Here is a 27,787-nt window from a genome sequence, read left to right on the forward strand (position 1 = left end):
TCCATCATTTTTGATACTTTAATATAATGAAAGAGAAAGGGTCATACTGTTATTTTAAATCTATGGAAAGAAAAACTTAATTGCTCTTAAATGAAGATCACAGGTTCATAGATTGGTTGAAGTTGGAAGGGACCTCTGGAGCTCATCTGGTCCAACCCTTCTGCTCGAGGAGGGATACCTGCAACTTGTTTTGGTGATGTTTAAGTAAGAATAGACTGTACCTCATTATTCACAGTTTTCAAGCATTTGCATCTCATCTTTGTGAATCAAATTCATGACACATGTCTACCAGTAACAGCAGTCACAATGGTACAATACAGAATATGAAATATCACCTACGTACCTTAAAAGCCAAGCAAAAAGCCTCAAATTATAGAAGCAACACAGTTTTTCAGTATAATTAACTCCACTGACTACAAACTACATTAGAATTAAAGGTGTAATTTAGTTCCAGATAAAAGAGCTTTGTTTACACACCGAAGAGACAAATCACAATTTTAATAGATATTTGGTCGCAGGTCATTGATTTCTTACACAAAGAAAAAATACAGCTTTTTAAGATTATAAGTAGGCACCAGTTTTTTTCTGTAATTTCCCTAAGTCCTATTGAAACATAAAAATTCAGGCTGTTTTTTCTAATATTCTGTAAATACTTGTGTGAGCTTTAAATTCATGTTCATGCTGTGAGAGCAGAAAGGCCATTAATACAGCTGCAACCAGGTGAAAAAGTGTAGAGTACTACTTCATACATCTTCATAAAAAATAGAACCTATAATGAAAGGTGACAGAATCTGATTTTATTTAACCTGAGTAGTTTCACCTACACTCAGATATTCTGAAGTTTTTCTAAGTTGTGGATAACAATATTACCATATTTGTGTTGTGTTCCCTTTCTCTGGCTTTTTTCTTGGAAAAGAAAACTTGAATGCAAAGCAGTATATATGAAAGGAAATGTGTGGAGGATGTTGATAATAAACCTGGTTTAGAAAGAGTGGTTTAGATAATTTCAGCTTCCATACTTAAGATACAATAGAAAACACTATGTGTATGTGTATATATATACACATATATATTTTCCACAACATCAATAGAAAATAAAAGCAAAATAACACTCCAAAAATTCTGTACAATACCAGCTATCTGGGTCTAAATTGGCATGCAATTAAAGCTAAATGTATTTCATATTCATATATACAAACAAACATATTTACCTTCAGAATCAAATAGTGATTTTCAATTCTAAGTAATTTCTACAAGCAGTTTGGCTTCCTGCTGGTAAAAACATTTTATTTTTTTCTTTCAAACAAGAAAGAAATATGCCATCATCTTCCCTAGTCACTCAACAGCTGTATCAATTTGTTTTCAGGGCAGTGATTAGCATAATTGTGGTGGATTACTCGCATTTAGCACAGAATGGAAATAATTCAGTATTTTAGCAGATATGACATAGAATGCATGGGATATCCAGGCCCTCTGGAGTGGTGCTGGAAGTTTGGGGTTTTTTTCCTAAAACTGTACTAAAAGCCTATTTTTAAAAACCCAAATCTGTCTGAAAGAACCAAAAACCTTAATTCTTCTCATGTGCTGTTTGATAAACAATCTCAAAGTATGGCAATGGCACACAATCATGGAATCAGCTGCAAATAGCTATGCTAAGGGCACTACCCAGAAGGGTTTCACTGTAATATAATTTCTCTAAAAATCAGAAAAAAAACCTAAACCAAACCAAAAAAAAAAAAAAAACAAATCCAAAAAACCAAAACACAAAACCCCACCCAGAATGTGATTCCATCATTACTGGTTTTCTACTTTATCTGCAAATTCTAGTTCTGATGCTGAGGTGCATACAGGGCTACCTTTAGTGCTATATGAGTGTTAAAATCAATCTGTTCTATATATATTCAGCCATTTACCTTAATACACTTGCATGTTTTATAAACATGCATAGACAAGCACTGTATGATATTATACAGAGAAAACAGAAATATAATAAAATTATAAAATGGTTTTGGTTGCAAGGGACCTTTAAGAAGACCATCTGGTTCCAACCTCCCTGCTATGAGCAGGAATGCCACACACTAGATCAAGTTGCTGAAAACCACCCAACCTGGCCTTGAGCACCTGGCTTTGAGTTGAGAATGGGGCATCCACAACTTTTCTGGGTAACTTGTTCCTACATCTCCCCACCCTTCACAATAAATAACTTCTTCCTTACAGCCCCTCTACATCTATGCTCTTTTAGTTTAAAGACATTTCCCTTTGCTCCCAGTCACTACAGGCCCTGATAAAAGACTCCACATTTCTCATCTCTTCTATATACTGAAAGGCTGCAATAAGGTCTCATAGGAACCTTCTCCAGGCTGAACCACTCCAATGGTCCCAGTCTGTCTTCACAGGTAAGGTGCTCCAGTCCCCTGATCACCTTTGTGGCCTTCCTTTGGACCCACTCTTACATGTTTGTGTCTTTCTTGTGTTGAGGACTTCAGAGCTGGATGTAGCATTTCAAGGTGGAGCTTTACCAGAACAGAATAAAGGGGCAGAATCACTTCCATCAATCATGTTCGCCACCTATTTTGATTCAGCCCAGGATACAGTTGGATTTCTGGGCTGCAAGCACACATTGTTCACTTATTAACAACTTCTCATCCACCAGTACCTCCAAATCCTTCTTTGCAAGGCTGCTTTTGATCCATTCACCATCCAGCCCCTAATGGTAATGGATATTGCCATGACACAGGTGCAGGACCTTATACTGGTCTTGCTGAACTTAATCAAGTTTTCGTGGACCCACTCCTCTGGCCAGTTGAGGCACCCCTGGATGGCATTTCTTCCTTCAAGTGAATCAGTTGCACCACTCATCCACAGACTTGCCAAGGGTGCGTTTAATCCTACTGTCTATGTTACTGATGAAGATATTTAATAGCATTGTCCCAGTATGGATCTTTGAGAGACATCACTCCTTACTGGTTTTCACCAGTCATCAATGTAGCCCTTGGTTTCAAAACCTAGACTACAACGTGTATAAAAAGTATTGTATGATATCGCTGTCCCATGTTATGATCCCAGAAACCATCTTCTGTCAGTTGTTTCTAAAAGAAACTGGAGGATGCAGGGCTCAAATTAAGTCATAGAGATACCAGGAAGACACAAGATGTTGCTGTTACACAGAGCCGTTCCTTTTATATGAAAACTGAGTGAGATTAACTGCTGAAGAACAGGTAATGGGATATTTATTAACAGATACAGATGGTCTTTCTTTCCCATCAACTACTGAGTTGTCCAAACAAAACAAGCTGTGGTTAAAAATGAAGATACAGTGTGTTTTGAACCTTGACAGTAAGAGGAAAACTGCTTGCCTGTAATTCATTTGCACTGGAATCATTCTCTCAAAAGCTTTACTATTCTTAGGGGGAAAAAAAACCCAAAACCCAACAACACTGGGTTATCATGAACTTCTTTTAAGAGTTTAGAGTTCCCTGTAGAAAAAGATATAATAGATATAACGTCATTACCTGTTGTTCAGTACAGTAGATTTAAATTATATTAGTCACAGTGATAAAGCATTTTCACGTTTAAACACTGAGATAGTAAAATTTGCACTCTGGTTCTTTGAATTGAACATGACTAAACTTTAAATGAGCTGTCCGTGAAAAACAGTGTGATTATTTTTTATTTCACGTTTACTTATTGCTCATGATGTGATGATTCAGTGAATTGTCATCATCCATGAAGTCTGTATAATGTTGAAATTATACTACTTTAACCATTCTCTATTACTATTGTACAATACTTTGTGTAATGTTATGTTCAAATTAATTTTCTACAAAAACAATTATATTTCTGGAAGCATTACTTAGATAAGAACAGTGCCTTGGTCTTAAAGATTTAAGATAATCATGACTTGTATTTTTAGAAAATTAACTATCCTCCTAAGGCTTTTAAAAAAAGCTAATGAACTTAGGTAGAAGCTTGAAAATTATTCCAATACATTGCCACCTGAAAATAAATTTAATGACCTGGAAAGTTTTGGTGTTTGCTATTTATTATTTTAGTTATATTTGAAAAATGCTTCCTATTTCCATTTCTCACTTGGTTTCTTAAGAAATTCTCATATTGGTGGAGATCATTAGAGTTTACCTACTTTTAGATACTTTAGGTCAGTCATACTGAAATGCATAACCAAATACTGGAATAAGAAATAATGGATACATCATTTTGAATTCAAATGGAAACAAGGATTATTTATATCCATTAGAGAATCCAATATTTTTGATTTGGTTTTGATTCCACTATTCACAGTAGGCCTCTACCTTTAATGGAAAACACACACCCTAACACCAGTGATGTAATGGATTTGTTAACATTAGATTTACCAGTAACATCTCACAGCAAAGCAGATGATGCAACTTAATTTATTTTTCCTAGACCAACTGAGAAACAGTTACCTACACTGGATTTAGGATTTCAGATACTCTCCTTGGAAACAAATTTTTAGGTGCATAGAGAGCTGTGGAACATCCTACAACAAAATCTAGACAAACTCTCATTAAAGTCTGGTTAAATTTCCAGACAGTAGGTGTTAAATTCAATTTACACTACTGGATTTTTTTTAAGAAAGTACAGTTTCCAATTTGGAAACTTACTGAAATGTTGAGCATCAGCCTCAATTAACTGACATAACCAGACCATCAATCTGGGTTCAACTGGTAACTTCATCAGTCGCTCTTGCTTATCACTTATGTTTCAGTATGGAAAACACACCTTCTATCTTTGTAAAAGGGAAGAATTTTAAACTGAGTTCTTTTTTTTTCCTTCCTTTCTATGTTTCAAAATTAAGAGAGACTTGGTAGGAAGAATGCACACTATAAAATTAGCAGAGCCCAAGTATGATAACTCGGTCTTAGGAACTGACATAACTGATGGATTTCCATGCTAAAATTGTGCAGATATTTCACCAGGACAGAGGAAATGCAGGGGAGGATTTTTCTTCCACCTAAGAGTATAAAATCAGTGAGAGCCTAAAAAGAAAACTGGAGGAGTTGAAGATGCTGCTTAACCAGAGGTTGGACTGCTCAGCTAAGAGTACTTTCATGTACAGTCATAAACCCTGACAAGAGGAAGGCAAAAATTCTTATCTGAATCCCAAGAGCTGAAAAGTAAGCTAAGGAGCTCTGACAGCTCTAAGAATGAGAATTGTATTGTGCTCTGATTTTCCTCAGAGAATAAAGAGTTGATCTGTTTCCTAAAATTCCCAAGACTTAAACTGGAACGGTTTATTCCTGTCTTCTAATACAAAGGGTTTATTTTTCCTTCACATTTGTTACCATAAATGATACAAGACAGAAGGTTTGATCAGAGTCAGAACGTGATCAAGAATCTGACAGTATGTGGCTACATCAAAGGAATGACACAGCACTTCACAGACTACCACAGGGCTCCATCTGCACATTCAGCTGTCAGGTTGGTATCCTAGAAAGAAATCCCACCATTTAAACTCACTTATATTTCTGATGCACAATCAAAATCTGAGGACAAAGCATGGGCCACTCATTTGCTTCAGTTTTTAATACTATATTGTATATGCATTTCCAGGAAACACACATTGCATACTCTAAACATAAATTGATGGTTTCTGTTCTTGAGAAAGATAATGGGTCTATCATGTTGAAGAATTTTATCTAGAATTATGGATGAGAAAGATAACAAGTAAGCAGTTAAAGAGTTCAAGGTGTAGGGATTTCTTTCTGTATTTCTCTTAAATATAAGAGTCCAATATAGCCAAAGTTATAGTTAAAATCTGTCCAAGCTATCATCCCTAGTTATCTTTTGGAATTTTTTTGTTCTTCTGTTTATCCAAATGGATCCCTACTTTTTGCTGAAAATACAACTTCGAGGTTAGTTTGGCTTGGATTATGAATTATCCTGAAGGCCTTCAGACCCATTTCCATTTTTCTCCTGAAAAAAAATCTCAATGCAAACCTTTTCTAGACAAATAAAAAATTAACAAATATTTCTGTATTTCTGTTGTGTATTTTAGAGTACCTCAGGGCTATTAGTTGAATACAAATATTTGTGGCTACTTCAGAAAATTAGCAAGCAGAGAAGCAGAAATAAATTTTATGCTGATTTATAACTTCATTTTCTAATCTCGTTTTCCTTTGTTTTTTTTTTTAATGCATAGTCCAATTATCACCTTAGATGAGCAAGAAAATTTTCAAAAGGCGCAGTTGGCTTCTGATGTTCACTAACTTGCAGTGTGAGTTAAAAGCCAGACATCAATAGGCTCCATCTATTTTTCTGCTTTAATGTTTGCTTCCTTTTCTTCTCCTCCTCTCTGACTTTCCTGCTGTGCATTATGAAGAGCAAACAAAATGCTGAGGAAACAGAAAAAACTAAAATCCCTCCATCCCTCAGTTTCCCCTTCAAAATCCTCTCCCCAGCTTCTGTGGTCTATCCCAGTGTATTGTGATAGATCTGGAGATGAGAATTTCTTTTCTTGGAACATGGCTGTGGCTTATTCTAATGCCAGACAAGGCAAATGTGCCACAATTTGTTAGTTCCAAAGAAATAAAGTCATTATTTAAACTTTGACTTCAGTTTTATATAAGCCTTGTATTCTTTATATCAGTTGCTTGCCTCATTCCTGAAAAAAATGTCATGAGTTCTCTGAAGTAGAGTCAGTAATTGAATTCTATGTATGACACTCATGCATATTGTACTAGTCACTATATAACTCTTAAGAGTTCAGCTAATACCACAATCAGTGTTGATGCTAAACTATTAAACAGGTTCCTGTTCATAAAGTACGTTTTATTCAATTACATGTAAATTGATACAAATTGGAATAAACATGGTTCAGTGATGCAAAAATCACAGAAATTTTCAAAGCTGTTATTTTCTTTATCTGGATTTTACACTTCACATAATGGTACCTTCAATTTTCATAACTAACCTGTCACACTTTGAATTATTGCTTATTCACAACTTTATTATCACATCAGATATTTTATTATTCCTTCTCCTTGAATTATTCCTTCTCTCCCAGTGTCAATGTGAAATGGAAACGTCATTGTACTACAGCTGGTGCAATGATTACAGAAAAAGTTACATCTGCTTCAAAGTTCCTGGATAATATAAAGTGAAAAGGAAGAATTTGCACCAGAGAAACTTTTCTGGTCACTTGTACATCTCATTCCCTTCTCATTAATCAATCTGTCAGGCACAGTATGAAACAATGGTAATTAGATTAAGGTGTTTTATAAATAGAACATATTCTATGCATAGATTTCTAAATTAAACCCTTATCACATATTTTATATTGATATAATAAGAATGTTTATATATCTGTGTGCATAGATATACACATACATACATGTGCTGTGTACATGCTATACATTGAAATATGTTCTCTCATATTTTGCTAACAACTGAGAGGAAAAAATAGATCTTTATGGTAAGTATGAAACAGCAACCAAGCCTCTTTTCAGTACAGCCCCATAAGAACTCTGGATTCCAACCCTGTCTTGCAAACTGAAGACAGACAGCTCTGTCTGGTACAGTGTGGCCTGGAACCTCCAAACCTTACTGAGCAGCAGCATCACAACAGCCAGGCTTAATCTCATGTCTTTTAATTACAAACTGATTGGTATCATTCAGTACTTATAGAGCTGAAAAATGACAACAATTCATGCCTAACATAAGTAAGCATATAAACAGCGCTAATGCTTAGGATGTACTGTATTCCATGTCTCATTGGATGAACACAGGGTAAACAAACATTTTAAATGGATATGTGGCAAAGATATTTCAAACACATTTAAGAACAACAGCAACAGAGACTTGCTATCTTTCTTTTACATATTCTTATTGTAAGGAAGAGTTATGAAAGGAATTGTTATGAACATACTTTTAGTACTTACCACTGTGCTGTATTTTTGAGAAGGCTTCAGCATTCCCCCACTGGAGGCAGCATGATGTCATTTTAGTTACAGCAGAAAATTTTCCTGTTAAGAAAAAAATACATAGTGCTCTTCAGCAAATGAAGAAAAAAAATGCAAATACATGAGTCAAAAATGGTAAAAAAGTGGTTGCTTAGTAAATCACCTGTAATGCTATTTTTCAATATTACAAAATGAGAAATCACAATATTAATAACCACACAATAAATACAATAACCAGACTGTATTGATTTCTGTAATAAAAATTATTAGCAATATTTTTTTCTCTTTGCAGACTGAACACTGCTAAAAAGACAGAATTGTCTTTAAACTTGTATACCACAAAAGCATACATTTTGAGAACCTGCTAAGGCAAGTAAATACTATGAAATCCAAGATACAGAAGAAATCATAACAAAACACTTTGGTTTTAAATATTTCTCAAAATATATATTATGCATAGCCAAATATAAAATTTCAATAGCCAAATACATAAAATTATATTCAATTTGATTTAAATAATCACATTTTAAATGTCATTTTACTATTTTTTATTCTTTCCTATGTGTAATTGAAAACTTTAGTTTATACTTGAAATGACATTTCAATGGATAGACTATTTCTGAATAATCTATCCATGTTAGGTTTAGATTAAATTCCAGTATTTACCAACAGTCTGTTCTGTCAAAGTATCTTGAGACACTTTGATTTAAAACCCTTTTTAATAGTGTTAAGAAACGTATTTCAGGTAATTTTAGTATTTTCAAGACTTTAATACCTTAAATACTTGTCTTCCCTCCAAAGCCAGCAGACTTTATGGGATTTACTCATCCCCTGCACACATTTTGCAGGAGAAACATGCACTCTGTGTTTCTCTGTATTGCTCTTAAAGGCATTGGCACTTCTTACCATTTATTCTTTTTTTCATTAAGTTGATCAGCACACAGATTGTAAATTCTGCAATTTTAAACACAATGAATACTTCCTCATGAATGGTGTGACTCTCTACAACCAAACCACTCCCTGTAAGTGCAATTTATTACAACAGCTGCAAACAGAGGCCTCAATTCTGCGTAAACACAGTGATTATCTTTGTAAGTTGGAAATAAGTACCAGTGGACGGCTATGTGAACACACATCTGAAAAGAAGAAATTCTGAAATATGAATAAGGAATGTGTGAAACACCCTAGCTAAACTGTCAAAGTGTCCATCTGGACACTTGCTGCACGGGAAGTCTGGCAACACTGCGGCTTTTCATACACACCCATTGAGGAATCAGATGTTGAAGTTTAGGACAATCTTTATTCCAAGCTATGGTAATGCCTTAAATCTCTCCATATGACAGTGGCACTTTTACTGGAGATTTCACTGCTCACGTAGACTGACAGCCATTCCAATTCACTAACAGTAGTATGCGATTAAACTTAGGATATAAGAAATAAGGAAGGATTTAAGGAATGGCTGTCAATGGCAGTGAAAATCCACTAAGGCTAACACAGCTTCCCTTCTCAGTTATTTAAAACCTGCATTTCTTTGTTTCAGCATCCTTTATAGCTTAATTACTGCTAGAGAAAGAGAGGAGAAAAGAGAGAAGAATAGAGGAGGAAAGAACTCAGCTTTATTGGTAATTACAGGGTATGCATTTATTGTCTCTCCATGGTACCAAAATGGTCTCCAGCTTTAAAGCATTAATGAAGAAGATACTATTTGTGAACTAGGTTTTCCAAGTTTAACTCCTTACCTATGTGTCTATCCTTTTCACCTTTACATTATCTTACACTGTCTTCTAGTTGTCCTTGGCAAACTGAATTTGATTGTAGGTTATTAGGGTTATAATTTAAATTTTATGTATTTTAGTAAATCACAATGTCCCTTTAAAAGCTCTTGTTTAGACTTTATCTCTCTAAGAGTCAATTGCTTTAAAAAAAGCAACAGCAAATGCTGCACTTCCTTTTTATCAGGAAGCATTAGGCACACATTAAAAGACTAGCACTAAGACTAGCACTTAGACAAGGTATAGGCATTGTCTAAAGACTCTTTTTCTTTTTTAAAGAGTTATGTTGTCTTCATATCTGTGAAAACTGATTTCCTCATAATTACAAAATTTTAATAGAAATATTATGGGATCCTGGCAGTCCCCCTAAGCATATTTTTTTCTGAAATCTATGCCAGATTTGCTTACCCTTCCACAGACACCTTTCTAACTTAAACCTAATGGTGCTATAATGGCCCTAGTTTTAATGCTACCCAGTTTAAGCTTACTTATTTGAGTAATTTCTCAGAACTACCACAACTGTCTATGATTTTATAGGTGATACAACAAGAACCCAGTAATACTGACATTCTGTCACTATGTACAGTCATCTTAGTCTACCTGAGAAAGAAAAATCTCTGTCTTACAAAAAAAAAAAAAAAAAAAAAGTTTTGTTTTGAACATGATGACCCACTTTCTCCAGCTATTCCTAAATCTTCTGCCAGATCCTGGTAATACCTAAATATGAACTAAAAACATTTTTTTAGTATTTGATGCTCAAATTTGTTCAACACAACTATTGGACTATTTTAATTAACTTCTGTTTGAGCAGATAGTTTCATGAAGTCCCTTTAAGAAAATGTACCCTTTTGAATTCAATTTTAGAATCTTTAAACACATCTTTAAACCTGTAACTTTTACAGTGTTTATACCCTTTTCACTTTCAATTCAGTTTCATAACAAGTTCTTTCTTTTGAAAATTTTCACAATAAGGTCTTCTCACTGTTAAATTGAAAAAAATTGTATCTAGGGATATATTTCACAGCAAATAATTTTTTGAGTATTTTTATCTATTAAAAAGAAAATCAGTGATTAAACAATGGGTGATAGAATATGCTGAGTTGGAAGGGACCCATCAGGATCATCAAATCCAACTCCTCGTCCCAAGCAGTATTCCCCAAGAATCGCACCATGTGCCTGACAGCATGGGTAAATGCATGCAGGCAGTTCTGTGATATCCCCTCAGAAGCAATAGTGCAGAAGTCAGAATATTAAGTAAGCAGATGTTGCTATTTCAACTCTTTATTGCCTGGACAGTTTGGGAGGACAGTGCTGTTCACAAGAGGAAAGCTAGATAGAGGGAGATCTCACAGCAGGGAACAGATACAGACCAGCTCGAGGTATATCAGAGATATGCAGATGAAATAATTTTTGCCCTGATTAAACTAAGTGAAAGCAAAATAACTAAATCTGACCATAGGCTTCCATTGTATTTTAGTGGGGAGAAAAAAGACATCCTGAATTGTAGACTTATAATCTTCATGAGTCAAAGAGTGTGGGCTTCAAGTTAGAAAACGAACAGCCCACTCTTCAGCTCTACCAGCTGAGCTAATGTTGATTTTGATTTATCCAAGAAATGAGTGGTGGTATCTTAATTTCTTTACTCGAACTAAATATAATTAAGTACCAAACAATGCAAAGGCAGTGAAATGTAATTTTCCTTTGCTGAATAGGCAGTAACTCTCTCTTTGCCTAAAGGGAGAAAATTAATCCAGAAAAATCCTGGCATTTTGCAAACCCATTTTGCAACTTTAATCAAAAGCATCACAGCAGAAGATAGGAAGCCTCTCGTCCACACACTCTTTCTCAATGTGCCTATTCTGAGTTACAGTCCTTGTCTTCGAGCAGATCAGAAAGAGATGTGAAATTTGTTTCTTCTTCCTACCTCTGACATACATACCTCATGATTCTCTGATCACCTATTTCTGTTTTAAATAATTGAACTTCTGAACCCTTCTGTACCTATAGTCTTGATTTCTGCCTGTCCCCTGAGGATACTCTTGTGGTAGCAACAGCCAGAGAAAAGCAGAGAGAAAAGATTGACACTCCTCTGAAGCCAGAGGTGAGGGACTCTATCTTCAGCCACAAATAAGTAAAATATCCCACAAAACAGGTGGGTGGCTTCAGAAAGAAACTACAAGAAAAAGAAAAAGAAAGATTAGGGTTGTATGAATCTTGGCAAGGTCTAAGGGCAGGAAAAAGTCTAGCAGAGACCAAAGATGAAGAGAGGAAGTAGGCAGAACAGCCTAACACAAACAATAAACAGAGACTGCTCTTCAGAGAAAATGGGCTGCTACCAAAGATACCATGGCAGCAGCAAAGGAGCAGTAACAGAAATGGAAAGGCTGAGGCCACCTCCACAGGATGCAGATGGAGAGGAGAAATGAAGCTGTGTGTAAGGCAAGATGGCAGCTCAGAACAAGCGATGTGAATTTGCAATAATGCTTATTTTTTTCCCACAAAGTACTAACATTTATTGAGAAATCATCTTGTCTTCAGAATTATTTGGATATGAATTTTTGTTAATACAACTGGCAAAAGAGATTAATTTCTCATGTTAGCTACATCAGAAACATCCTGAACCACCTACGAAAAAACAAGATATCATACATGATATAGTAGACAAAAAAGATTAAAAATTCCTCCTTCATGAGGAGAATAAATTAAGACAAATATTTGAATAGAATATAATACATATTTCATTACAAAACAAAGGATGAAAGGATGACAATATTGGTGCAATGAGGTTCCAAACAAAGCCAATAATTAATACTACAGGTCAAAACCTGAAAAGTTGCAAGAAAAAAATAAAAATGCTGAAGACAAAAAAGAAAACAAACCAAGGCTAAAAAAAAAAGCCAAAAAAACCACTAAAACCAAAACAAACCCAAAATACAACAAGCAGACTGCAAACAAAGACTTTAGACTCACTTTGAATCAAAACAAAACAAATCTTTTGAAGAATTTGCAAACTGCTATGAGAAGTCAGGAAGAATTAGACTCATGAAGCCTAGGCCCAAAACAGCAACACAGACCAGAGAAATGCTGAAGATGCAGAAGAGAGTAATTTGCCGTGTTAAGAAATTCTGAATGGCAAATGGAACGATAAATCCCCTTAGGGGAACTCTAAGAAAGTAACAATGCCTAAAAAAGCATGTAGAACAAGGCACAGAAAAACCAGGGGACATAAGAAATGTTAAGTCTAAGGTCAAAGAGAAGGGGAGAGTGCCAGCCTGTGTCAAAAGAAAAGGTTGAATCTCAAGCCACGGACAAGAGAAAGGCCAAGCTTTAGATTAAGGAGGAGGAGGAAAAGGAGGACGAGATACAGCTAAAGGAGAAAGACAGCAGAAAGCAGAGGGGAAAATCAATCTGAACTAAAAAAGAAAAAAAAAAAAAGACTAACGACAAAACTCAAGTCAAAGAAACAAAATCCAAAGAGAGCTTCAAGACCATGCTGAGACATATTGAAACTAAAGTTCAGAAGGAACAGCAAGAGCTCCACATAATAGCCCTCAAACTTGTCAAGGTACAGCATTCAGAGATTGCAGATAGGGAATAAGATGAATAGGAGACAGAAAAATCCACCCAGTGGCATGGAGTTCAGATCTTCTTTTGGTTCTCACTTCAAGTAAATAGTTAAGTCTCCTTAGGCCTTTTAATAGTATTTCTGCTTCTGACTAACAGCAAGAAATGTATGAAAAGGCACTTAAACAGCTATTACAGCAAGGCTCTTGCTCTGCTGGAGGTAATGTTAATTATCTCTGTCACTTCAAAGTTATAACTAGTAAAGCAATTACCTTTGATAACACTATATATGCCTCTCTTATGTACAAGCAAACTGGTCAATACACCTTTCACCCTTAGGATTTTTTTAAGACCCTAGTGGTTCAGGAAAATATTTTCCTAAAATTTTCACAGCCAGAAAGACTGGAATAACTAAAAATTCATTAAATAAAAAACTCATACGTGAAAACTCTCTCAGAAGTGGAAACATTTCAATCTTTCCATAAATGATGTGTCAGATACTATCATTGCTGGTTAAGTCACTGAACTGGTTTTCATGCATTCCATAAAAATTCAGTGTAAGGTAACAGAAATTGCAATCCCAGATATCAAGGTGAAAGCAGTGCATCACAATCTGTCTGCCCTTAGGGAATTACCTATCTAGCTGCATAAATTTCCATTCCTAGCCTATTGAAACTTCTTTCAGGTGGACAAAACATGCATGGGGAGGCTATTCCAGCTCAGTGTTGATGTAAGTGGACAATGCCAAGGATACAAAGCACGAGGGCCCGAATGACAGCAACAGAGGTTCTGAGATTTTCTTCTCTTGAAAACTGAGCTCTTACTCATTTTCACCTCTATGGTGTTTACCAGTTCTTCTGAATGAACCTAAAATGTCACTAAGACATTTCCCAGAACGTGACCCATCTATACTGCCTCTCCAGAATAAACATTTTCAGAAAGCATTTCAACACAGAATGTCCCTGAGGACATCACCGGTCCTGACCTGCCCAGGACCCTGGACCCCCATCAGCTCCAGCCTGGAGATGCTGAAGCAGAGCCGGTCACCAGCTCCCCACAGCTCTGCCCAGACACAGCCACACTGAGCCAGGCACAGCTCCCCACAGCCCTGCCCACAGCCCTGCCATGGCCTCACTGAGCTGGGCACAGCTCCCCACAGCCCTGCCCTGCCCTGCCATGGCCTCACTGAGCCGGGCACGGCTCCTCACAGCCCAGCCCTGCCCGGCCATGGCCCCACTGAGCTGGGCACAGCTCCCCACAGCCCTGCCCTGCACTGCCATGGCCTCACTGAGCCGGGCACAGTTCCCCACAGCCCTGCCTGGCCCTGCCATGGTCCCACAGATCCAGACACAGCTCGCCACAGCCCTTCCCAGACGCGGCCTCACTGAGCCAGGCTCACTAAGTTGGCCGACGGCCCAGCCTGGCCTCGACCCACCAGAGAGGGTCCTGATGCCCAGGGCTGAAGCTGCCCCAGTGCCCTTGGCTGTCCTGCTCCTGACCAGGGGGGAACAGGTCCTGGCTGACAGACCCTGCCCTGCTGCTCCCCATGCAGAGCCTCTGACATTTCTGCACCCTGTGATGCCATGACACAATGTTAGCAATGTGAATGAAACGTTCACATAGCAAAAAATCCCAGCAGTGATGGGACTCATGATGACACACAAATGAGGAGCATATCCTTCTTCCAGCAGTCATCATTCCATCCATAACATAATCACCAAAATCTGCATCTTCTAAGCCCATAATATCTTTCCCCAGTCACCATCATGACAACTATGTGGATTGAAAAAACACATAAAGATAAATCCACACCAAATACTGCAACAGAATAAACTCAAACAGTCTCTTAAGAAAGGAAACTAGTTACCACCAATTTTTATAACATTCCTCTATTTCTTGTTTCTCTGCCCAGACTATCACTTTTGGAATACATCTAAGCATTAAATTCCTTAACTCCAAGTACTCAAAATTACAGACTCCACAAAGACCTGAGTCTTACTCTTGTCTCTATTCCTCTTCCCTAGAGAAAGCTTTCATTTTTTATTATAACCTATCTTCACTTTTTTTTTACACGATTTAGCCACCTTCTCAACACTTATGCCTGCCACAGAGGTACTGCCTCTCAGATGGATTAACTGGTAGGTAAATCTGTTGTTAGAGGTAGAAAGAGGGTATATATATACTTCCTTAGGAGGTAATGCTTACAACATTTGTTGCTAGCTGTCAGTGTAAAGTTCACTACTTTGGTTTCAGCTCCCTTAGGAAATGGTCTTCTGCATCCAGAAGTTCAACATTTTATCTAAGTATATTTTTTTATTAAAATGAGTGATGGTAACTCCCTTTACAAACCTTGATAAACTTTGAGATTACCTACCTGAATTTTTAACATAAGAATATGTCTTAAAAGTTAGCAATCACAAATGAAATAAAGTAAGAATTGCTATCTTCCTAGTAGAAAGCATTATATAAAGAAAGAAAAAAGAGGTTCAATCATTCTGCAATTTGCATTAAATCACCAGGCAAAAATAAATGTCCAAACCACAATGATTGCATAGAAATGTCATAGCTGGACTACAGTTTTAGATAATTTAGACCTTTACCTTTTGTTTACTTTGATATTATATCTCCTTCCCTGTTACTGTCCCTTCTCCTTCCAGAAGGTACTTAATTTGTTTATTCTAAGCAGTATTTATCTTTATAGAGATTATGATCACAAGCTGGAGGCAGACACAACCACATTCTACACTGACCTATGGACTAAAACCCACACAATTTAAGCTGCAATAAATGTGTTTTTACAACCTCCTTACTAGTCTCAAAATGATTGGTGATGAATGATTGATCTATTATATTTAGAAAAATAATGAACAGTATTTTCACAAGAAGCAACTTGTGATGAAGCTGGGGAGTAGAGAGAAACAAACCCGAAGTACAACAGCAGTCTGATAAGATGATTGTTTTAAAACAATGAGTGTGATTAGAAGAATTCAAATATTGATTAAACAGATTTCTCTATAAACCTCATATATTCTCAGTTCAAAATTTCAGGTGTTGAATGGTGCTCAGACACAGGACCAGAAGCAAGGAGCACAAACAAACACAGGAATTTTCCTCTGAATAGCAGACAATGCTTTTCAGTTATGAGGGTGATCAAACACTGGCACAGGTAATTCTGAGAGCTTGTAGGACCCCCCTCCTTGGAGATATTCAAACATTGTCTGGACACAGTCCTGGACATGCAGCTGCAGGTGTCTCTGCTTGAGCGTAGGATTTCAAAAAATGATCTCCAAAAGTCCCTTCAAACCTCAGTCAGTTATTCTGTTCTTCCATAAATACAAATATGTTTTTCAAGATGGAATAGGCCACCAACATGACTGACTCAAGCTAGGCTCCAGTTGCAAAGGTTATAGCAGATGTTCAGTGTTTGGTTATGTCTAATTCATGCCAGTGATTCACTTCATCAATTACTCAAATCATTATTGCTCCTTACAGAGCAGCGTCATTTAATATTAGCAACTAAAGAACAGCTTGAACTATAATCTCTGACATCTCAAGTGAATATCTTTTGTGAAAACTGAGCAAAAACCTGATTCAAGTCAGGTAGAACAAGGATTGCTATAGTTCTATAGTCCCAGGTGCTGTCCTGTCCTCAAGAGACAGGGGAAGAAATTTTTAGTCTTTCCTGATCATACAGAATCACCTGCCTATCAATGGAAAGCCACAGAGTCTGAACAACAGAAAAGAAACAACTCCATCTTCTTCCACAAAAACCAAAATTATTTGAAATGGGATGTAGGCACCCTTACACTTCTTCTAGCCTCTCTGACAAGAAGAGAAAAAATACTTAAGTTTCTATTTGGCAACCACAATCTTGTGAGCAAGCAACACATATGAGACCCACAAAAATTGCACATGGTGTTTACGAAAGCCCCTCTGGGCATGCAACATAATTGTTCTATCACCTTCATTCCCACAGTTGTCAACATCACAAGGCCTCCTAATAAAAATACAATTATCTCCCTTTTTGTGTATGTGGGGTTCCTTTTCAACAGATAAAATAACTCTAAGTAGGGGTAAACAGAAAGAGAAGTGTGAAAGTAACTACTGAGCTGTTCCAGATCATGGCTCAACCTGGGTCTTCAGCTGAGTCTGCCCCAATTGTTTCATATCCTGCCCCAGGTTCACAGTCTAAATACAGACAGAGTTTACTTTGGTAATAAAGAGCAACAAGAAAAAATTGCAGAGAACTTACATCTAAGGTTCCAATTCGTCTTCCCTTAAATCCAAAGAGGAGGAAAGTCTTTCACTGGAAATCTTTCTTCCGCTAATTAAATTCAGTTCTGGTTATCCAGGCTGCACTTGAAACTATCAGTTTTCCCTTCTCAAGGAAGTTTTGGCAGTTTGCCAAAAGCAATGTATATTAAAAAAAAAGCAACTATTTTAAAATGTGTTTTCTTTTTTAGGGATAAAATGTGACAGAACAGCAATGGTGGCAGCCACTACCAGCACTACTAGTATGTTGGGAGTGCATGAGAAGCCTACAAGAGAAGGATCCTGTCTTGAGAGGAACCTCATGATCAACCCAATTCCTGATCTCTAGAAGCATGAGGCAGTGACACAGGTTGAAATGGATTTTTCAGGACAGAAAACTAAACTAAGCTCCCTCTACAACTGGGGCATGGTGCCTGCAGTACAACCTTCCTCTTCACTACAAGATTACTTTACTGTCAGCTGAATGCTGTGAAGTCCTGTAGCTCAAGCAGCAATGCACCATATTGAGTCTTGAAACTTTGATTAAGGTGTTTTACATAAGGAGTGGTAAATGTATCTGGTATTGTAAGAGTTTTGTTTTTTTTTTTCCTTTTCCTGTAATTTCAAATAGTTTGTGAAGACCACAGGAAAAAAAATCAACAGAAAACCAAAGTCTAAACATATATAAAAGGTGAGACTGTGGCCCTTAATACTTTTGATTAAGGCATTCAAAAGACATTTGTGAAACAAATGCAGCTTGTTTAATGCTTCTACTAAGAATTCAGTCAAATGAAAGAAGTTAAATACATTAATTACAACCTAATCATTCATTAGAGTTTTATTGTGCTGAATGAACCATGTACCAAATGTTAGATAAAGGTTAAGAGTTATGAGAGGTCACTGGAATACCCACAAGGGAAGCATTAACGCATGACAATGGATTATCTCAATCCTCAGCTAATCAACCACTCCATGTTCTAACTGAATCTATTGTATTTAGAATCATGTAAAATTAGCAGTGGACAGTGTAGAATAATTACTTGAACAAGCAAATAACAAACACAATAATACTAAGAACCCTCACATTTCCCCAAAGCAGGAAATCAGCATGTTGGTAAATTTATTTAAACTCCATTACATGAACTGAGTAAGTTGCCCAAAATATTTCCAGTGTCTCAGAATATCTGCTGAAGATTCTAAAGTTTCCCAAAAGTCAAATAAATCCTCTCTTGTCTCCCATCAGAAGGAGAAATGAAAAGATTTCTCTCACTGTAGGGCTATATATAGAGTCATTATTCTGTATTTAGAACATTCTGTTTTCAGCTAGATCTTACTTGCTCTAGGCTGTCAGTCATCTTTAGATCTCCTGCCTGCAATAGCAATAGGTTACATCATATGCTGTTGATTACAGGTCATAACAACCCCAAATTTATGACTGTCATGAGTACAATATCTCTACTCTTTCCATTTGTCTGGTTGAGAAGTCAATTGCTTTTCTCTACCCTGCTGTTACTTGGAAGAATAAAGATATTCATGAGTGAATGAGTTATGAATATGTTGGCCTTTTACTATTTCACTGCTAAAAATTGAAGAAAGACTACAGTTGCTTTGAGTAAAAACTAAGAGATTGATCCAGAGCCCTTTGAAGTCAATAAAAGTTCTCATGAGATCAGTAAACTGAAGAAGTCAGTCCACGTATCCAAGTCTCATACTTGCTGTCTCATACTTGACTGCAGTCTATTGGACGCATAATTTTGGGAGGAAATTCTCACAATAGCTGGTAGCTGCTACTGGAAAATTATAAATCACACATAAGATCATGTTTTTGACAGCAATAACTATCACAAGGTCTCAAGCAGAGCATTAAAGAGAAACATATTTTAAAAGTCTCTTCCACAAACAAAAATGCTGTCACTTTGCAAACCAAGAGACAAATTTTACCTCAAAAAGCTCTAGGAAGTGCTGATATACCCTGAGTCTCACAGTGAAACAAAGCTAACTCTGACCAAACTGAACTCTGACCAAACTGGTACGTTGTAGTGCTCTGCAAAGACCACGGTTCAGGTCTCAGAGGACTTTCTGCCTGAGCAAGCACCAGCCTCTGGAGGGCTGAACAGCACTGCCATGCCACTGTCAGGATGTGTACTGATCCAGCAACTTGGAGATGTTGCACAGTGCTTTAAAGTATTTGTAGAAATATCCATCTGAGTACACACGGACTCCTGAAACACACGTGTGGAAATTAGAAGTTGGAAGGATAATGACAAAGTGCAAGCTCACACCAGGCACCTAAGTGGCCTGATCACCAAAAGTTTTGAAAAATAGCTCAAAAGACCCCTTTGGTAACAAACACATGCAGCAATAAAATCCTTGGCTTTTTCTAATACTGCAAACTCTGAATGCTGTGAATGTTATTTTTCAACAAGTAATTCCCTAATCTATAAAAAATTTTCCAACCACAGATTGGAAATATGCTAACAAAGGTATTCCGAATGTAAGTAACAATTTCAAGTTTCTACAAATAAACTAAATCTTTCAGTAATATATAATTTGAATTGCACACACTTAAAAGCATTGCAGTTTACAGTTCTTTCTTACTCTTTTTCCTTTATTCACATGTCTAAAATGCAATTGAGACTCATAGATAGCTAAGTGATAAATACCTGTTGTGTTGTAGTCATCATCTGATTTTAGTTTAAAATTCAATTTTTATATTTCCTCAGAAAACAAGAGGATATCAGAGGAAATGCTTGTTGCTTTTAATAGCTCTTAACACTTACAGAAGTTTTTAACTTTGCATTGTTTATTTTTTTTAATAATATTCTCAGGAGTTGGAAATGAACTTAAGATATCAAGAAAAAAATATCTTTGTAGAAAACACAGCTCATAAGCTTTTGAAATCAGATTCTTGCCATGTAAGCATTTCCAACTGTGAACAGAGATTATCACTATCTGATTACTGGTGCATGAAAAAACGCTAGTATTTCACTCAAGAACCCACCTGCAATGTATGCCCTCAAAAAAAACCTCCCCTGGAGAGCATTCAAGTGAGAGTTGTTCACAGTAAAAGAACCATTACAGATGATCTGTCTTTAATTTTTAAAAGAATTTGAGTATGCATTCGTTTCATTTTTTTTAAAATCACTCATTTTAAAAAAGGTCTACATTAAGGTCATCAAGATTATCAAGTGAACACATACAGTCTTTAGTAAGACATTAAAAAGCACCAAACATTGAAATTATTGAAATGAGTTGAAGAATACATTACCATACGCATGCACAAATTATATTTTCACTAGAACCTGAAAATTTTTCATTTTAAAATTTTTTTTAACATGAGTTTCAATTAAAAAAAAATCCATATATTTCTGATCCTTTAGCTTTTTTCATGAGAGAAATATTAAAAGTTGCTGCTGAATGGAGAGACCTGTGCTGCAGCAACCACTATATTAGCTATTCCTGTCACTGGCATACTTCAGTAATATATTAAAACAGAATTATTTGCCATTAGAATAACATCATGTGCTCAGCTATTATTGCAAATAATGAAGCTAGCCTCCTGCTTCCAGATTTTCATACTGGAATTCGTAATTCCAAAAAAAGTGGGGGATTTCAAATATTCAGTGTTAGCTAGAAATGAGAGCTGCTGGTTTTGTTGCTGCTTTTGGAAGTTTAAATTTTATGTTTTGTGTTAAATACATTAAAGCAGGCAACACGTGGAAATTTTCCTTCTGAAATAATATGAAACTTCCAGTGATTATATTGTGAGCTTTGTCCTCTAAATTGTAAATATTCTACATTGCATTTCACCACTTCAAAAAAAATCAGCCACATCTCCACTGTTTTCTGCTTATCAAAACATCCAAAGGAATAAGAGATGACAGTCTGAGTCCTTAAACTCAACCACAGTAAAACAGATCTAGTATAATTATTTCAAATAGATGCTATACCCCTTGTATTTTTTCACCCTTTTTACATTCAGAATAATTGAAAATCCTGTAAAACTCCTCCACACATTTCTTCAAAAGGATGTCTCACACAGAATGTACTTGGAGGTAATCAGCATATAAAATACTATATTTCTTTCATACATAACAATTTGCATACATCAAAACGGAGTAGTTGATATTTTTTATGTAAAACTAAAACCACTGAATGACAGTGTTAGATCGAAGAATGAAATTTCTTGATACCAATAACCCACGAAAACCTGACAAATGTGCTGGCATGCAAAAGTTCAGAAAGGAATACAGTCTAATGATTCAGGCCTCTGATAGGTGCAGTAATAACCTAAAATTAAGGCTAGATTCTAGACTATCAATGGCACTCAAGCATAACAGACATCCAACAATCCCACAGCTTTGTAAGGAAAATGTGTTTGAGAATGACACAGGTATTCAAATGCCAAGAACGGTAAGCCAGGAAAAGAGAAGTCCTCTATCTTAAAACACGACCTGTAACTTTACATAAACAGAAATAATAATAAAGGAATAAACTGTAAGGGACCTTCTCTTCACCAATAAAATGGGTGTCGGAGATAGGCCTCAGAACAGGAAAGGCAACAGCTTACAGTCTTTGAAACAATGTAAACTGACCAAGATCCAGTTTCACCCAATCAAATTCTTTTATTCATTAATCGCAAGTGCTTAATCTCATTCTGAAGAAAACCTTAAAAAAGGTCAATTGCATCCCAAAATTCTTAATTAATCCCATAAATTGCATCAAGCAGCTAAAATAACTAATTTGCACATGACTATCTTCATTTGAAAACAAATTTCTGGTATGCAGAATGAACCAACCCACAGGGACTCAAGAAAGGCCTTTCCTTAAAAACATCAGAAAAATCTTATGCATATACTTTTGATAATCCTACTAGACACTTAATCTGGTCAGCATCTGAAAGTATCTAGATTGAAGGATGAGTAACAAATAACTTTAGCCATATTTTTTCATAGTGAAAACCAAAATCCACACCATTTCCAAGAGATTTAAAAGCTATGGTTAGCAGTGGCATCTGAGCTAAACTAGTAGTACATGCTAGCAAGAAGGAAAGAGCTCTGCAGACAGATAGAGTCCTCACTGATCTGATAAAGATATCTTTGAGAGAAAAATGCTCATCTACTAGTAGGAAAATCACTGAAATCCAGAGGTTGTTGGTGCCGCACCAAAGTTGTCTTCATTGAACCAGCTGTAGAAAAAAAGCATGAAATTTTTGTCATAAAGCTCAGCACATATGAGCATGAATTGATTATCTCAAACATGTGGACTAAAACTGAAATGCATTCCCCTCTAGTTCTAGTTTGTGCAATATATTCAGTAGACACTTGACAAAAAACTTTAAACATGGCCTTACTGAACATATACAGTTCACACTGGGAAACTGAGTAGCAATCCTGTAAGGATTTTTCATCAACCCTTAATGAGTTAGGCATAAGGTAAAAGAAGGGGTTTTGTTGGTTCTTTCTTTGGGGTGGAGGGGAGGAGGGAGGTGGTGGTTGTGGGTTTTTCCCTATTTCTTACAGCAAACAGTCCAGAATTAACAGTCACAATTTCTCAGCTGCTTCAGTTTGTATCAGCCAAATCCTAAAAATAATAAGCCTGACATCTAGCCACTGAACAACTGATCTCATTGTCCAGAGCAGTTGCCTGGACTATTGAGGAACTTCTACATTTTTTCAATGCTTTCTTGAGAAAGAAAACTGAAGCTAAGCTAAAAAATGCGATAAAAAAAAAAAAGCCAGTTTTTGGGAATAGCTTGAAAGACTGAATCAGTTGGTAAGCAGATCAAGAAATTCTTTGGATATTGCTGTTTGCCACCACAAAAGCCAAAATCATCAAAGACAACATTGTACTCCCTGTTGTGGTACCTCAGCTTCTAATGAATTTAGCCATCTGATTATGCAGCATCATTTCTCGAAGTACAACCTTCTGAATGTGGCATTTCTGGGAACAGCACCAAAATATGACAGCAATCACTGTGTGTGTTGTTAATGCCTGTGGCTAGATTTTGTATTTTGGAATACCTTGAGGCATTGGGTAATGTGGATATCAGGCAATTCTTGTGATGATTTACAAAGTCATAGTACATCTAAATGTACCATGGCAATTACTGTTTGATAAATGATGTAGTCTTAGGAAGAGAGGACATCCTTCCTTCCAAAGGATCCATTATGAAATAATAGAAGTTATAAAGGGATACAAAGTCACCTAGTACTTACAAACAGCATACAAAAAAGCACTTGCTCCATTTTGATGAATACAGTAGAACATAAAGTAAATTAAGGGATTTTATTGTAAAAGATCACTATATAGTTCAAAAATGTATTTACTGGTACACTATTTCTTTACCAAAAGCAAGGTAAAGACAAAAATACCCTTAGAATTCTCTATAGTCTTCCTTTTTGAGAAAAAGAGAGTATCCAGGCAAAAGCCTAAGTTATGCCTACATGATCCTAATTTTTATATCTCTGATGTTAAGTTTAAGTGATCCAATACAAATTTTTCATTCATGAATGCTGTTAAATCATGTTTTGCCTTGAGTAAATTAGTATCTCAACCTCAGTAATGTCAAGGGTCTGCAATTCACAGCCCTGCAAGCTATCATCTAAGCCACTGAAGCAGTGTTTTCCTGAGCCCTCCATAACATAATTTTTCTTTTTCCCTTCATGTTCTCATACTTTAGGCCTTGTGTTATTATGACAGCCCTGCAACTGCAAATCCCAATAGTGTTGTATGGTAGGTACTTGTGGGAAAAACCATCACTACAGTCAGAGTGGTCCCTCTTTTGTCCACCCTCCAGCTTCAGCTTTCCTTACCTTTTGTTTTGTAGACTTACTTTACAGTAAGTCTACATATGCAGTACATAGACACCCAACACTTGAACATAAAATTACCATACTTCAATCAAAACAAACACCCTTTGTGTAACAATACATATGAAAATCTAGAATGAAAATTCTTTACTATTTTTCCGGGCCGAAACCCTACATGGGGTTGTTGTGACTGAAGCGCAGGATGCAGAACTTCATCTTACTGCACCTCATGCAGTTGGCCTTGCCCCATACATGGTCCTGCTGTCCAGATCCTTTTGCAGAGCCTTCCTACATAGCCTCCAGCAGATCAAAACCCCCACACAACCTGCTGTCCTCTGCAAACTTCTGAGAATGCACTTGATCATTGATAAAAATATGAAATAGGACTGGCCCCAACACTGAGCCCTCGGGAACATCACGTGTGGCCAGCTGACAGCTCAGTGTAACTCCATCCACCACCACTCTCTGGACCCAGTCATTCAGCCATTTTAAAATCCAGCCAAAAGCGCACCTGGCCAAGACATGGGCTGCCAGTTTCTCTGGGAGAATGCTGGGGGAGACGGTGTCAAAGGCTTTACTGAAATCCAGGCAGACAACAGCATTTCCTTCATCCACTAGGCAGGTAACTTGGTCATCAAAGAAGACCACATTTGTCAGGACTTACATTTCCTAAACCCATCCTGGCTGTGTCTGATCCCCTGGTTGTTCTGTACATGCCATATCATGGCATTCCATGAACTTACTCCTTTCAAAAATCATGATGCATAAGCAAGAGTGATTCTTAGCACGACTTCCGTAAGATGCAGGTCAGAGAACCCAGAAGCATTTCCCAGTCTGAGTGCCAGAGCTATATTCTGATTCTGTATTTGGGCTACATGCAAATCTTCACCTTCTCCTCTCCTTCCCTAAAGTGGCCATTTTATGTATTTCTGAAGTAAGATTGAGCAGTGTTGCGGGTTATCAGTCTAGATATCTGAAATCCATTTTTCCTTATGCAGTACATTACCCAAATAAAATCTAAACAAAGAAAGAAAAAAGAAACAAAAATATATCAAAACTTCATTCCTTTGTTTCTTTTCTCCCTTCCCCAAACTATTCTCAAGATATTTGAAAGACTAGACAACATGTAACAATCTAGCAAAATCTATATTCTTCATCCTTTTTTTTTGGTGGAATATTTTCTTTGGTTTTGCAAATAAAGGCAATATATTGTTCTAGAAAGTTGAGTTCCTCAGGCATATTTTTATTAATCTTCTCTAGAAAACTATTTCTAGTCTGAGATATCTTCTTATAGAAAATTCAGTGCTTATTTATTCATAGAAAGTTTGTACTATAAATAATCAGTCCTAGTACATGTCAGAGCGAAAAAAGAAATTGGTGTAAAGTAATAAAAAATGTTGTGATTAAGTTTTTTCAATCTATTTTCTCCCATCTGTACCTGCAACTTCTGCCTGTCTAAATATAAAATCTGAGTACATACTAAAAATTAGTGTGGATTAAGAACTAAAACTCTGATAAAACATACTCTTCCTGTTTAACAAGAATCATCTAAATGGGACAAATAAATTTAAAAGATAAATTTATCTCTAAAAACCACTTAACTTCTAAGCCTATTCAGTAAAATGTGCATCATGTTCATTTCCACCACTTCCTGTCATTCACCTCTATCCTCATCTTAGCTTTTCAGAGTCACAATGTCAAGAAGGTTAATGCAGTTACATGAATTTGTGATGGACCATTTCACTCAGATTCGCTAAGGCAAACACATATAACTGGCTGGTAAACAATTTACTCCACAAAGAACAAGTCCTTCTTAGCTGAAAAGAGTCCTCTTCCAAATCAATACATTAAATGATGGGATATTAGCTGCAAAAAGAGGGGGAAATCCTGGAACCGGACTATCCTTTTTTAAACACCAAATACTTCCAGACACTCAGATATTAGGCACAGTGTCATTGAAGGCAACGGTATAAACCAATGCAAAAACAGTGTTAATGAGATCTTAGTCGTGCTTGCAATCTTTTAACTATACAGTTCACAGCAAGCAAAGAAAAATTGCTCTCAAAATTGCTGTTGTGTGCAATATGTCCATTTATATAAATAGGGGAAGGTTGCTTGTTAAGAACATGAAAGGCTAGCAGTCTTCAACCTCTGAAGAAAAATTGCTTTCTTCTGTCTGCTTTATTTCTTAGCAAATTTTGAGTTAAGAAAAGTATATAAATTCTATTTTGAAATGTGAACAGAAAAACAGTTTTGTAACTATGGAATATAACTAGATGTAAAATAATGGTAAAGCAGCACCTGCATGGTCTTTTTGAACTATTACATTAATATCTTTAAGTGATGTACATGAGTAGGATGAAGGCACATTTTACTCTAATTTTCTTTCCTTCACCCCCATGTACCAGTGACAGAACCATTAAAACCCACAGTTTGTTAAGCCTGCCTTTATATAATCCCAGGTAAATTTCTTCACGTTCTTCATGCACTTTGCTGCAAAACTAAATGACAAAAAAAAAAAAACACCAACCAAACAAACAAAAAAAAAAAACCAAAACCAAAACCAAACCACCAACAACAAAAAAAAAACCCCTAAAAACGAACAAACCCACCCCAACCTCCCGCAAAAAACCTCAAAAAACAATCCAACACTCCAAAAATCCAAGTATTTGACATGAAGCAAAAAAGATGACTTTTCATGATTCTTTGGACAGCTTAAACAAAAAAACCATACAAGCAAACATTCCTAACTAAAAATATATTCAGTGATTATACCAATACCTACTTTATATAAATACTTTATTAGGACAAAAAATATTAAAATATTATTCAGAAAAAAAACAGACTCAATTTCAAAGTGTACAATTTGGTTTTCTACAGAGGGATGATGATATTAATACTTGTACTTTTACCTTTACCAGTAAGGTCAAGGTACATTGTACCCCCTCAAACTAAATCAAACCCTCATGTTCTGAAGCATCAGCTCCTGTTGTAAATCCAACTTGATTTATATCCTGCTGGTTTAATTTCTCCAGAACACAGTATGTGAACTGCCACTCCTCCTACTACTATACATTCTATGCTCTTGTGTGCCTACTACCCCTGTGTGCCATCATGTTCTTTTTCTGTGGAAGTTGATCATGTTAACCTTCCTTTAAAACCGGTCATCTGTCTGCAACTCTGCTTGTTAACAGACTGACTAGGATGAGCCTCTTGAGGCAGAAATAGGCAAGAGAAGGAAAAAAAACCCAACATGCTGGGGATGATGAGTAAGAGAGGGAGGGGTTAGGTCATTTAGGAAGCATGCTCATCTTTCACAGAGAAAGTAAGAACTGGAATATGCAATCTCCTCATCTTAGACATGAATATGCTTAATGCTTAGCTTTCAGGCCTTAAGAGCTAGAAGTGGTGTTACAAGTGCTATTACTGCTGTTAAGAAACCCATTAA

At 36.4% G+C, this 27,787-nt stretch overlaps 1 protein-coding gene across 3 annotated transcripts in view; it reads right to left on the minus strand.

Moving 5' to 3' along the window:
• Positions 1 to 27,787, minus strand: part of NLGN4X (neuroligin 4 X-linked) — a 159,686-nt gene that overhangs the window by 122,400 nt on the left and 9,499 nt on the right. For all 3 annotated transcript variants that reach the window (XM_005487531.4, XM_005487533.4, XM_074535978.1), the window contains exon 2: positions 7,920 to 8,003. The gene's annotated coding sequence lies outside the window, so the exon portion shown is untranslated. The remainder of the gene's footprint in view (positions 1 to 7,919; positions 8,004 to 27,787) is intronic.

Source organism: Zonotrichia albicollis, chromosome 2 (assembly GCF_047830755.1).
Source record: "Zonotrichia albicollis isolate bZonAlb1 chromosome 2, bZonAlb1.hap1, whole genome shotgun sequence".
In the NCBI taxonomy this organism is placed as follows: domain Eukaryota; kingdom Metazoa; phylum Chordata; class Aves; order Passeriformes; family Passerellidae; genus Zonotrichia; species Zonotrichia albicollis.